The sequence below is a fragment of the Diadema antillarum genome, unplaced genomic scaffold (genome assembly GCF_040938485.1).
Source record: "Diadema antillarum isolate AM-2024a unplaced genomic scaffold, OU_Dant_1.0 seq00000778_RagTag, whole genome shotgun sequence".
NCBI lineage: Eukaryota > Metazoa > Echinodermata > Echinoidea > Diadematoida > Diadematidae > Diadema > Diadema antillarum.
This window is the reverse complement of record NW_027271666.1, coordinates 627723-641057: the sequence shown is the minus strand read 5'-3', so window position 1 is coordinate 641057 and position 13335 is coordinate 627723. Positions and strand designations below refer to the sequence as shown.

At 36.4% G+C, this 13335-nt stretch overlaps 1 long non-coding RNA gene across 1 annotated transcript; it reads left to right on the top strand.

The window, feature by feature from the left end:
• Positions 1-700: 700 nt before the first annotated feature.
• LOC139738985 (uncharacterized) lies at positions 701-4820 on the top strand. Its single transcript, XR_011711493.1, has 3 exons — positions 701-864; positions 3588-3685; positions 4127-4820. It is a non-coding gene; the product is annotated as an uncharacterized lncRNA (long non-coding RNA).
• The last annotated feature ends 8515 nt before the right edge of the window (positions 4821-13335 follow it).

Sequence of the window (13335 nt, the reverse complement as noted above, 5' to 3'; positions counted from 1 at the left end):
TTTTGATTGTATTGAATGTATATAATATCTTTTTCTATGTCTGTTAGTAAATGTAATTCTGGAATGTTTTATGTGTTGTGTTTTTAAAGGGCCCCGATGAAAACCAGCAAGTGCTGACTTGGGCTACCCTTTTTAAATATGTGAAATAAATAAATAAAAATAAATAAAACTTGCGTGTTCCCACCAACATGCAGCAGCACTATAAACCAGGTATATCTGAAAGAGATTTAAGAGCGGACAAAGAATGATATCCAGTATTTTTTGTTTGAATTATCTAGGCCCTATACTTTCTTTCTTTACGATACTGTTTACCATCGGGAGCAGTGGTTTGAAAATGTTCGAGTTATCACATTTTATGCATAATGTTTAGGTCAGTTGTATCACAAAACATCCTACCGTTTAAAAATTGCAATAAAGCCTAAAATATAAGGAGATTCGTCGGTGTTTTCACGAACCGACGCTATTTCGATTTTGGTCAAAATTTTCAAAATCGAGATATTGGTACCAAATGAAAGTGCTTTCAAAACTCTACCAAATCCCAAAATTTTAGATCACAAAATTAATTATTCTTAATTTTATCAAAGAAAGAAAAAAACGACGGTACTCGAAATATCGAGAAATTGAGAAAAAGGGGTTTCACGAACCGACGCAGTAAAGATACGCCGGTTCGTGAAACCCGAATTGCTAGGGTGAAGAGCAATGCGGGTTTTACGAACCGTCGCAGTTTCATTATTTTGAGCTTTGTTCAACTTACTGGCCTAGAATTAGGTTTTGGCCCTAATCCAGATCTCAGAGTGAGAACCAAACCTTCTGAAAGATGAATGACGACCTAAGCCAGCCCACTGTCCACGAGTGAAGTGAATGGTAAGCTATAATCCTATTAAAATCATGCTCAAAATAACAGTTTCAGTTGGACTACCATAACCATTAATTGCGGTAGAGTGTAGTCCCATGTATTCAATCGCGTGATGCTTATGAAGCCTAGTCTGTAAACGCCATCCAATTTCAAATTAGATCCCAAATCATATTATTTATAGTTTCTTTTCAACTTATGTCGTTACTTCTGAGACTACTGAGTACTGTAGTCGTAACGTCTGTGTGCAAGACATGCAAGATGTCAAAGTCTCGAAGACACTCGTGGCTATGCCTTGACTTGAGTTGAAAATGAAATCATGAGATTGACAAAGTAGGCCTACTATATAAACTAAAAAAAAGAGTAAAAAGTCTAAAAGTAAAACTCAAAGGAAGAGTAAAGAATAAAGTTAGACATGTTAGACTTTAACTTTCAAGTTTAACTATTAAGTCTAAGTTAAGACTTTACTTGTAAGTTGTAATGCCAGTTACTAAAACCAGGGAGGTCTCACCTCCCTGCTAAAACTAAGATCAGCTGAAGTCTATGACCAAGTCAAATTAACACAGAGTCTATAGTCTAGCTCTAGATCTACATCTAGACTAGTGGTAATAGTAGGTAGAGTCCACCCATTTTTCCCCCCAATTTTTACTGGTCCATTCCTGAAAAAGTTACTGGTCAGTGTCCAACAGTGATTTTTCCTGGTCAGGGACCGTCGGACCAGTGCCAGTGTGCAGCGTTGGTGTAGATGTCATCTATGACAGTATGTGGTCTAGTGATACTACCTAAACACTACGAGTAGTACTCTACAGGTTAGGTGGCTTTCCTGTACAGTGCAGTGTTATAGTATAGGCCTACTTGTGAATTCAGCCCTAGTACCGTGCTGTGTGTAGATATGTGACATTATGTCTAACGTTAGTTCGATTGGAGTACCTTTGAAGCACAGCGGTGGGGCTTTTTTTCCCTAAAACTTGTGAATGCGGCCCAACCAAATGGCGTTTACATATTTACGCGTGATTGATAGTGATACAGTAGCGCTGTCGATTTCCACAGCAGCCATACATAAGCTTTTGTCCTTTCTTCTTTCCTTTTTTCCCTTTGTTCTTTCACCCTTTTTATTCTTGGAATCGAAGGACTTCTAAGAAATGTCCCTCGACTGATTTAACCAGGACTCTTGAGTCCTGGTAAACCTAACCTAACCGAGTAACCGTTAACATTTGTTAGGCCTAACATAACAGTAACACTGACTTAGCCCTGTATTGACTTTGTCTTTGGCCGACTTACTGAGATGGCGAGTCTAACTCTTTAACGTTAGTCGAAACATAGTCGTTAGATCTGTCAGTGTCAGTGTCACCGGTTATTGTATATGGTGTCATCTCTAACGTACGTTAACAAGTTGATGTTAGTTATCTATGTCAACTTACTGATTCAGTAATAGTGGTACTGTCATCCTGTTGGATATCGCCGCAACATCATCCGTGACGTGTTAATTTCGTGTCACAAAGACAAAAGTTGCCAAGATCTAATAGTATTAGATGTCTAGATCTAGATGTAGTCTAGATCTATAATATAGATTTTGTGAACCATTGGTAACTTAAAAGTGAAAGGTCTAGACTTCACTTAGTCTTTAATTAGACCAGACATTCATGAGGCAAAGGCCTATTTAGTAGATCTATTCTTATTCTATTTTAATGTCAATTCCTACTAACTCGCCACGTGTTATTCCTAAGGCCAAGGACTTCCGGGTTAGTGATTTTTTTTTTTTCATAGATACCAAACAGCAGACGTGTTTCATTTGCATTCTTGCACAGACCTCATGAAAATATGTGCAGTATCAAAGAAATATGATGCACATGACAATGCCAGTGTTTTATAGGTGAATGGTTAATACCAGGGTGGTCCACGAGGGGTTTTAGCATGTCGCTGCAACATGCTAAAATTCTTGTGCAACATCCTCAAAAGCCAGCAACATGTTATGCAACATCCTCAAGAATTTGCAACAAGCTCAAAGTAAAAGTATTCAAAAATGTGCAAAATATGTGCATAACATAAGAAACATCAAACTACCTGGTACTTAGATATTTTTGTGCAAAATATGAGAGAGAACATTGAATGTAAGCAGCACAAAGAGAGATAAGCAGCAAAATATTGCGTTCTACGTACTCATTGTGTGCACTCCGCGCATATTCAATTTCTGCAATATTCTCAGATTCTGAGCTTGCAACATGCTCAAATTTCAAGTTGTGGACCACCCTGTAATACCTTTAAAAGCTGAATGATAATGTAGAGTCTAGGTCTAATTAAGATGTTACAGTCTCTGATAAGAAACAGGTTTGATTGTCATAGACTGTTTCCCAAATGCAGGTACATGTAGTAATATTCAGCTATTTCAATGCAATGCCTTGTTTACAAATACATGTAGATTTATATTCATGTGAATGATAATTCATTTTCTACATGAGACATACTAAGTGCTAAACATAATATCTTGCATCAGTAAAATGTGTAAATGACGAGACAATTTGAATATGCATCAAATACGAACAGCAGCATTTTTTGACATTCTTTGATCCTGCATAGGCCTACCATTTTGTTTTATGTTTAATATAAATAGAGCAAAATAATTTCAACTTCAGTTTTGTTGGCTGATTTTTTTTCTTCTCAAAATTAAAGTTGTATCTTGTGCCATGATGTTTGATTTTAATCAAAAGTTCTTAATTTCTTTCTTTTCTTTCAGATGACTGGTGCCATGTAGTAGCGAAGAACTGGACTGTCTCAGAAAAGAAAAGGAAAAGTACAGGGTCGTGTACATCACCAACGGATGTGAATACAATGGTAATGTAGAGTCTAGGTCTAATTAAGATGTTAAAGTCTCTGATAATAAACAAGTTTGATTGTCGTAGACTGTTTCCCAAATGCAATTAGTAATATTCAGCTTTTTCAAAGCAATGCCTTGTTTACAAGGACATGCAGATTTATTCATGTGAATGATAATTTAAATTCTACATGAGACTTACTTAGTGCTAGACATAAGATCTTGCATCATTAAAATATGTAAAAGGCGAGACAATTTGAATATGCATCAAAGACGAACAGTATTTTTTTGACATTCTTTGATCCTGTATACCGTTTTGTTTTATGTTTAATATAAATAGAGCAAAATAATTTCAACTACAGTTTAGTTGGCTGATTTCTTTTTCTCAAAATGAAAGTTGTATCTTGTATCATGATGTTTGATTTTAATCGAAAGTTCTTAATTTCTGTCTTTTCTTTCAGATGACTGATGCCATGCAGTAGCGAAGAGCTGGACTGTTTCAGAGAAGAAGAAAAAAGTACAGCATCGTGCTGATCATCAAGGAATGTGAATACAATGGCTTAGGAAAGAAGACAATCTACAGATAGGATAGAAGGGAGAAATTGGGATGAAGGGCGACAACATAAGGACGGTATATCTACAGTGAAATGTGATTGTAAAGTGGAAACATGAAAGGAGATCCTAAGATTGAAGGTGAAAACAATGCATTCCATTCTGTGATGTCGTAATTACAATTTTGCTAGACTTTAATAACACTACAGAGAGTCATTTATATCAAGGAAAGCTTCATGTGGATATGGAATGTTAGATTTTTTTAAGTGTTCATTGGTATGTATTTCATGATAATAAATCTTGAAGGTTTTGTGTGGTAATCATAACCTTGTGATAAATCTTGATAGATTTCTAAGTGCACATTGGCAATATTTAGATGATGCTGTAATCAGATTAAGTTCTATTCTCCTTTATTCTTTTATTTATTATTTTGTTGTCTTCAACCCACTTTGAATGTGTCACGTATGATTCTTATAAACATGGGAACATGCACTCCATGTAACTGATAGGACTTATAACAAATTGACATAATTATTAAACCATCACTAGACAGTTCTGTTATAAGATGTTCTTTATCTAACTAAAATTGTAAATTATGATACGTGTATGTTCCCATGCAAACTCACAACAAAATACAGAAATGTGATTTCTTTTAATAATAATTCATTATGTCTCTAAATTTACAATTAAAGAAAGTGATTGCAATAAGGATGTCAAACATTGTATATTAAAATACATTTGTAATAGATTATTCATTTGTCTCCATCTGTAGTAACGCACGCAACTGCAGTGTGCAGTTTGTAGGCTGCTGTGAAAAAAAAAAAATCACAGGCAGCCCAAGCAGGATTCGAACCCACGACCTCTGGATTACTAGACCAGCGTCATAACCACTAGACCACCGGAGTGCCCTGGCGCTACCTTTACACATGAATAATTAAGTATAGAAGGGCTTGGGGGCGCTTCGAAGTTTACTGCTCTTATCAAATATGTACGTGTCATTTGCAACTCAACTAAAGATGATTAAACACACTGAAATTCTTACTTTAAATGATATTCATAATCTGTTTTTTTTTTCTTTAATAGCTTGGGATGTACACTTTATACACTGTATCGGTCTACATTTCGCCTACAATATGGAATTCTTTACTTCGAGACGTTTGTTTTTAACAAACAAAAAATTAAGAGTCCTTTAAAGGTGCTGCAAAACAGTGGTGTTTGATTGTTTGTTTGTTTTTTGGTGGGGGGGGGGGGGGGGGGGAGGGGAGTCAAATTAGCCTTGACCCCTCTCCACCGTCTTTTTTTTCCTTTAGCTGCATTTTTTTTAGTCATCACATGAAAATTCGTCTGCATCCACCCCGTAGTTTTAGTGATGACCTTTCTTTTTAATTATTTTAGCCACACACAATTTTGGCCGAATTTCCCCACCCCTCTTGTGAATTTGCTAGTACATGTACTAAAACACATTCTCAGAATGTGTTTATAGTACTGGTGGATTAAGGATTCACAGGGAGGGGGGGGGGGGGGTCGGCCAAAATTTCTCTTTTCTCATATGTAACAAGCCTACGGGGCGAAAGGCTGATATTATGGGCTTTCTACACACATTTTTAGATGCTAATTATTGGTTAACATGAGCATGATCATTTATGTTGTGATTAATTTGTTTCCTTATATATGTATGACTTCTATTAGAGACTTAATTGGCTTGGCACTCCTTACATCGACCTATTTTAGACACCCATTTCCTTCTCTCTCTCGTGCTTTTTCTCTACTGTCCTGTGAATAGTGTAACTACATGTACATGCAGTACCTCTTCTCTTTTGTATGATATACATCAAGTTTTTATCTGAGCATATGGGTGTTGCAGCACTTTCAAGCTTCATGCATATGCAGCAACATCTTTGTGTGTTCATATACATAGTTATGCTTGATATATTAATTTGAGAATGTTATTCTTTCTCTTGTATATGTTCCGTCCGCACTCTATAGATGTAAATGTACGATGTAAGATTTGGTGTGCATGTTCGAACTGTGTTCCTCTTTTTGTGAACACACAAGAACTGATATAATAATGAATGTTGAATTACACATATTCTTGAATCTTGATTCCATCTCCATTTGCCATTAGATATGTATTGATTTATGGAGCTCTTCCACAATTGTTATCCTTCCCATTGTCATTACTCATCTCTGAATAATTCAAATTTGATATTTTATTGAGGACCTATGTTTCTTCGATTACATAATGTACCTCTTCAATATATTGTTGCAAAAGGCATAATAAAACATGACCATTATTATATATTCGAAATGAAGCTTGAAATTCTGATAGTGTTGATATTTATGTATTTTTAGGAGTTTATCAGTTTCGAAGAGTGCATGCAGGATGAGTTTTATGTTTTTATATGATCAGGTGCAGCTATCATAGAATCTGTTGAGCAGGAAAGAGAAAGATGGAAAATGAGGAATTATGAGTGAATTCGCATGCGAGCCAAATGACAATAATGACACTGATAAAAATTGTGACAAAGTAAATGTCACAAATATGTGGAAAAATAAGAAATAAAGAAATTAATATATTATTTCAGAGAAAGAAATAACAGAGTGCATGCATGAGTATGAAAGATGAGTAAATACAAGTAATTATTACTGACTGGCACGTCTTTTTCCCAAGATTTAGCGGTATCCTTCATCTTAGAACAAACATTCATAATTATTATGAAAGAAGTGAACTGAATTTGAATTAAAAATGATGTGAAAAAATGAAAAAGTAACTTAATAAAGTTTAAAAAAAAACAGTAAAAAGTAAAAAATATGAAACACAGTATACCGAGTACATGTATTACCAAATGATAGATGTCCAAATGCAAAAGTGTTAAATAACAATATATCCACAAAAAAAAGGGGGGGGGGGCAAAGAAATCTTTGGAACGATCAACCACAGCTATAATAACAATACATGCGTGTACTAAATGAAGATGAAAACAATGACAACACTCTTTTTAGAACAATTAAGAGAAACTGGCTTGTATCATCATCTTAATTTTCACTAAATGTATTGTAATCATCACAACAATCATTACATGACAATTAATTTCAATTAATAAGGTTATTGTTGATAAGCAGGTATAGCCCTAATAGTATTTGTATGTAAACACATACGAACATGAAATAGCGACGGTTCGTAAATACACGCGTATTGCACGTTACCTATTGTACAGGCCCTACAGCGCGGGTCTCACGAACCGGCGTAATACAACTTACGTCGGTTCGTGAGACCCGCGCTTAAGTACGTAACCTATGGTGCGCGCAAGAAACGATGGATTTACGAACCGACGCAGTGAGTTTGAAGACAGAAATATCGTAAATTTTTTGAATTCACACTAAAATTACACTATGGATAGGAAGAACAACTTCCACTCTCATCACCCTGTCAAAATTTTCACACACAAGACAGGAAAAGTCATTGAAAACGTTGTCTAAAACTTGTGAGATCTTTAAACGCGATTTTCTCAGAATTGCATTTTCGCTCAAAAACGAAATAGCGTCGGTTCGTGAAAACGCCGACGATATATCACCACTATTCTTAATAAACCATAACTGTAGACGGCTTTTATTCTAGAAACGATTTTACTATAACTGTTGTTCACATTTGTGTACATTCAACAATACTTAACATTGATTATATTGCTTAACTTGATAAAGGTGGACTTTTGTTTCATCTGCGAATGGTAAATAATGCCTTTACCTGACTTAATTATCATAATTATTGGAGAGAGGATGGGCTGAATCTGTTGATTGTTCAATTGTCAAAATAGTCACTCAAATGAGAGGGAAATTCAGGTAGTGCAAAATAGCGTGTTTGTTTGGCCATCGATAATTGGAAGGCTGATTGGGCAACTTGTTTACAGCTTTCTGCTGAACCATTTCCGCTGTTTATTTCAAGGCACAAGAGGAAAACACACTAGACGGTACAAAAAAAAAGACACGCACATAGACCTACTCTCACACACAAGTGAAACCATCTACAACAATTGAAACAAACTTGGCGTCAACTCGCCCATTGTCATCCCCAAACGAGACACCTGTTAAGAATATCCGCGCGGAAACCAATTTCCGAGTTTGCTGAATGAGTTCGGTTTGCCACTGATGGACCCGGTGACTTCCGTCCGGATATCCGTTTGGTCCCATCAGTGACCGGACTGTGGTGCTGGATTAGCGATAACGTACCAATTAACCGAGGAAAGACAACTCTTCATAGTCGTGCGATTGATCAAAGCAACCGTTTGTCATCGAAGGAAATAACTAGCCGTTATCAATCAGAATTTTCTAATTGTACATCAAAAAACCATGAACGGAGATCCAAACGACCTGATAACGCGGTCAATGAAGGGACATCGTACAACAATATAGAAGATTTTTTTTTGTTTGTTTTCAGCGTGTGCGTCAGTCACTTCTTAATTTAAACTAAAGAAACCAATACTCGTCAGCAGATAGGTGGTTTACGATAAGGCGTTTCTTTCGAGAATATAATAACAACAACAACAATGACTATAATGGTAATAAAACAATACTAATGGTAATTCTGATAATAACAATTAAAATAATGAAATGACTAGATGTGATAATGATGATTGTTGATAACAGTAGTCATTGTAATGACAGTAATCATTAATCATCATTATTATTATAATAATGACGAGGACAAAATAATTCATAAATGAAAACAATGTCATCATACACGTACATCATCATTATTACGGCTTTATTCGTAATATTTTCCCCCTTTATCATTTGATGTGAAGTGCAGTCTTTGCCCACTTTGATAAGAACCTTTCAGTGTTGTACATCATACAATCATGCATAGAAACTTGTTTGAATGTTTGTTTGTTTTTGCATCTGTTAAGGTGGCTGGATAGCTCATGTTTAGCCGCACCCGGTGGTTTTCCATGTGGTCCATCCAGTACCCTTTGGGGTGGACCACTTCACCGGGTTATGCACCCTACGAAGATGGGAATTTTTATACGTGTCTGGGTTATCAGTCAAGGAACATCTTTTTAATGTCCTATTCGAGGGACAGAGTGTATTGCCTCTACGAGGGGGGAAGACATGATTACACACAACGTTACTCAGTGAGACCCACTTGGCAATGCTTTGACTCGAACCTGCGCACGATCCCGATCCATTTGATCGCAAGGCAGATGACCTGAGACCATTCTCATCGTCCTTGTTGTGATCTTCTTAAAGTAAATTATTGATGTCGTCTGTTTACAAGGGCATGCACAGTCAGTCTGTTGTTAGCTGATATAAAGCATCCTATTGCGTGCAAGCCTAAAAACTTCCACCTGGCGGTCGAGGCTACTGTATCCCATAGGCGTCAACAGCCATGTCCGTTAGTTATTACAATGCATGACAAATATAGAAACAAAAAGTTGCTTGCTTCGGTTGACCGAATTAGAAAATAAATGTTTTTACGGTGCTGTTATTATGTACTTTTACAAACAAGCATCAGCAATCTAAGGTGTGAGCACAGAATACCTTCTGAAATGTAGTGAAAAGGAAAGACAGAAATTTAGCATTGTAGGAGATGACATTATCGACACAAGTTGGAAAGAAAAGGGAATGATTATGATTGAGGCAAATCTGAAAGAGGAAATCTACCCCAAAATCAAATAAACTTCAAAACAAAGAGAAAAATATTCTCTACAAAACCATACAAAAACGACAAAAATCGGATAAGAAATAAAGCAGATATGACATTTTGAAATTTCACATTTTTTTCCAGAAAACATTTCTTGACCAGTCCTTATAAATATTCAAATATGAGCAAGTTGAAGATGTCATGCTCTGACAATTTCCTATTCATTTCATATGCAGAAATGTCAAAAATCTCACATTTCAGCTGTATAGATATAAAACTTGCCTTAACCCCCCCCCCCAAAAAAAAAAAGAAGAGAGAAGAAGTTAATGATAACTATTGTTATTACTAAATATTTTTTCCCGAATTTCATATACTGTATAACACACATGAAAACGGTGAGTTTATTACATCATCAATTCGCTCATTTGAATATTCATAAGGACTGGCCAAGAAATGTTTTCCCCCAAAATGTGAAATTTACAAATGTCATATTTTCCTTATTTCTTATCAAATTTTTTGTAACTTCTGTATCGTTCTGTAGGAAGTATCTTTTTTTCCGTTTCTTTTAGAGTTTATTTATTTTTAGGGTGGATTTCCTCTTTAATTCTTAATTCCCCCCCCCCCCTCAGAGTCTATTGAAATGAATTCACATGCATCTTCACAAAATTACGATAGCGTGACTGCAGTCATCAAAACAACGACGAATTATCGAGTTTCAAGAGGTGCCACTGAGCTCGAGGTTGATGCTGGCGCAGCGCTAGTTGCTGCCAAATTGACCCATTATCATGATTATGCACAATTTTTGTATATATTGTACATTGCATTGACTGACCTTTAATCGTACAACTTGTAATTTAAAAAATGGCGACCTTTTCTTGTAATTAGCCCCTTCACGAAACTCTCGCTTCGTGACTGATTTGTCTAGGACATAGCAGTAGTTATGACTCCTGTATTATAGATCAAGGTTTTGTTTTGATTTGTTTTGTTTCACATCAGAGGAAACCAAGAAGTCGTTTCTGCCTACAAAATGGTGAGAAATTGAATACGATCTATCGGGCCATCGCGTCATTCAGTTAAATGAGAAAGTCCCGTCACCTTATCCGTAGCACGTGCGTGATAAAAATGAATTGATAGATATAGTCATGTTGATAGTTGATTTTTTTTTTTTTACTATTTTGATCGAGATGATCACAAAAGAGAATCTATACTCTTTTGGTGGCTAAACCTATGCGTAAATTGGGAGCTGCATTTCATAACGTCATGTTTACATTACAGAGTATAGTTGTCTGATATCTTTAACATGATAGCGTAGAACTGTTGTCTTTCAAAGATAATCAGCCAATTATAATGTCGATAAAAGGATTTTACTAAAACTTTGTTTACACTGGGACTATAAAACAAAACCAGCAACCTCTGAACCGCGAGGCATCGCGCGATATTTATATCGAGTGGTATATAAATAGTTATATTGAACCATTTTAATGTCGGCATGACAGCGTCAAGTTGCCTCATATCGATCAGTCCTGTGTGATCTGAAAAGCTGTAACCGATAAACCATGCATCGCCACCCGATCGAATTCAACTCCCAGTGTTTTGCGTGGCGAGGGGTAAAAACCACGATAGATATAGATAAAATGTTAATTCTACCCTCGAAGGAATGGAAATGATATGAATACATTAGATAAGATGAAACTTCCTTTGCAGACAAAACAAATAAAACAAAGTTACCTCAGTTACTTGAATACAGAGAATATCTCGTATTGACATCGCATTATCAAAATGAAATCTGAAAAAGCTTAACGACCAACATAAACCTTGATAGTACTTGCAAAAATCGCCATAGTAATATACACCAGTACAGTTATTATGATTATTATAAGTTATTATTTATGATGACGATAATATTGATACCCTCCCCAACTGAAAACAGATATATATATATATATATATATATATATATATATACATAAATATATATACATAAATATATATATATGTATATATATATATATATATATATATATATATATATACTATATTATATGAATATATGTGTGTATGTATAATTATTTGTATACATGCGTATCATATAACATTACAAATAAATAAATATATATATATCATATATCGAGTACTCCCTGGTACTTACCCCCGTATCGGTCATTCCTCACGTTGGCTCTCAATGGGGGGGGGGGGGGGGGGGGTACCTTCGAGAGAGGAAGAGAAAGAAAGGAGCGAAAGAGAGAGAGCGAGAGATATAAAGGGAAGAGAAGAGGGAGAAAAAAAAGAAGGGAGCGATAGGGAGAGATGATAACCGTTTTGGCAAGAGAACGGAACGCAGGGCTTGAGGGAAACCTTATCCGTGGAATGTTTTCTCTGCAGCTAAACGTTCGCCATGCGTTGTTAAACATTCATGACCACGTTCAGCAAGAAAGCAGTGAGAAGGACCCTGTGCATGGACACCGTGTTTTCTTTAGGGACGCAAAAAATGAGGGCATGTAGTTCTCACTCAAATCCTGATGATGTAGGTCGTGCAGTCATCTTTTCTCTTGTCCCCTACTCTCTGATTCTTGTCCCCCCCCCCCCCCAATCATTCCGTTTATCATGTAGCCTTTGGTGAAGGCCCCCTCGTTGTCTGATGGCTATAACAGGCGAGAGAAGCGAGCCCAGCCGAGCGCGACATTCAACTCAGCTGAGCTCACTTCGTCCGCCCCCATTCACTCACCACCATACAGCGAGAGGGCCTTGGCAAAAGGCTATTTTTGTAATGTTAACACGTTCCTCTCCAGACTTGAACTGAGGCTAAATGTCCATTACGACGATTGACAATGACAGGCGTAAATATTCACATATGAATGACACGGGCCAAAAAAAATAAAGCAACAACGATCAACAACGATCATTACTGCTGTTCGTGCATGTGTGTGTGTGTGTGTGTGTGTGTGTGTAGTGTGTGTGTGCGCGCTTACTTGTGTGTATTGTTACAGGAAAACAAAAAAAAGTATTGTTTGAGTGTGTGAGCATCTGTACCATTTTGTGTGTGTGTGTGTGTGTGTGTGTGTGTGTACGTTTGGTTTCAACTTCTAATACGGGGAAAAAGTGCAGAGGAAGGAAGTGTCTATGTTATTGTGAGTAAATGTTGTGAATAATTGTTTTGATATGACTTACATCAGAAATACCAGTTTATCTTTCTGTCTGTATTATTTCAATGGAAATGAATGGGTATACCACTGTGTGAGTCTGTGCGTGTTTGTGTGTGTAGCAATCATAGGTGCAGGTGTCCGCCTTGCAGCGTGCTCTGCTATTTAATTATTTTATAGACGGACCAAAACCCAAACTGTTGAAAATACATCCCTACTGGATAGAACACAGTGTCCCACAGTGTGTTCACAGTGTGGTCACATAGTTGACTATGTGAAAACGCTCAAATTTAACAGTGTGGAGATGATTTCACACTGTGATTTAATTTTCACAGAGTGT